We start from the raw sequence: 1,226 nt of genomic DNA, 5'->3' as shown, positions 1-1,226 counted from the left end.
GGCATTAGTCCTCAATCCTAAAAGACAGGTCATTTTTAAATCAAATGTTTGTGTTAAATTATTTTCACCAATTTCCTTATATCTAGAACTCATGTAGATTATTCATGTCCTTATATTATTCAATATTTTTTGTATATATGCATTATGTTCTTATTTGGAAAGAAAATATACAAGTCTGATTTAATATAGTATGGAATAATATATAAACCTAAATTCTGTGGTTTTTCTATTACCTTATTTTAATACTACTTAATCTTGGGTAAAGTTTAATGATATCATTTTATAAAAAGTGATTTCTTTGAAAACATTCCAAAACAAACAAACAAACAAACAAAAACATTATGTATATATAGTATATGTACACATTTTTAATATTCTATCATCTGGGGCCTATTAAATGTAATTTTTAAGTATGTATACATTTATATATGTGTAACCATTTTTTATACACTTAACCTTTTTAAATGGAAATAATCTTTCAAGAATGGGAATAAAATTATATAAATAAGATATTTGTGTACATTTTCATTTTGGTTTCCAAGTCTTATTCAAGAACTCATACAAAACATTCCAGATAAATTATCTTTAACCCTTCTCTTCATCATCCTGGTCAATCTAGAAGTAACATAATTTGTAACTTTCTTTGCTCTTAGTTAATGCATGCAACCAATCATGTAGATTATTCCTCTTGAAATATTTTTGGTGATATATTTCAAGTATCTTTTGGTAAAAGGCACCTTAGAAGTTGCAGTAATCTTGCCCTTGCTCCTTTCAATGGTCACAACCCCTCCACTGAGATTCCTAGTTTTTCCACTCACTTTGATTCTCTTATGAAGAAATTGCTGAAAATTGGCAGCATCCATGATTCTATCTTTTTCCAGGTGGGCGCAGTCAAGTGTAAACTTCAGAACCTGCTTCTTTTTCTTTTGCCTTCCTTTGCTGCACATTTTTTCACAGGTGCCATGGTGGGCAGCGGAGGCAGAAAAGCCCGTTTTCAAATATAGCAACCAATATATCTATTGCATACTTTAGTAAATAAAAAACGACCGAGAATCTTAAAGATTAGTGTGCAACATTAATATCAAATTATATTATTTTATCTACTACAAATGTCAGTCATATGTTTAAAAATGATCAAATACTCATGATCATGTTAAAATTTGTGTGTGTGAGAAGTCAGCGTATGTTTGAATTTCTACCACCCTTAGGAAACATAACATTAAAGG

General features: G+C 29.4%; 1 pseudogene across 1 annotated transcript; it reads right to left on the bottom strand.

The window, feature by feature from the left end:
* Nucleotides 1-585: 585 nt before the first annotated feature.
* On the bottom strand, nt 586-964 carry LOC307104048 (large ribosomal subunit protein eL22-like; annotated as a pseudogene). The gene has a single exon. The product of its transcript is annotated as a large ribosomal subunit protein eL22-like (transcript).
* Between the last annotated feature and the right edge of the window lie 262 nt (nt 965-1,226).

This window comes from Cnephaeus nilssonii, assembly GCF_951640355.1.
Source record: "Cnephaeus nilssonii genome assembly, chromosome: 8".
Classification (NCBI taxonomy): domain Eukaryota; kingdom Metazoa; phylum Chordata; class Mammalia; order Chiroptera; family Vespertilionidae; genus Cnephaeus; species Cnephaeus nilssonii.
This window is presented reverse-complemented; position numbering and strand designations above follow the sequence as displayed.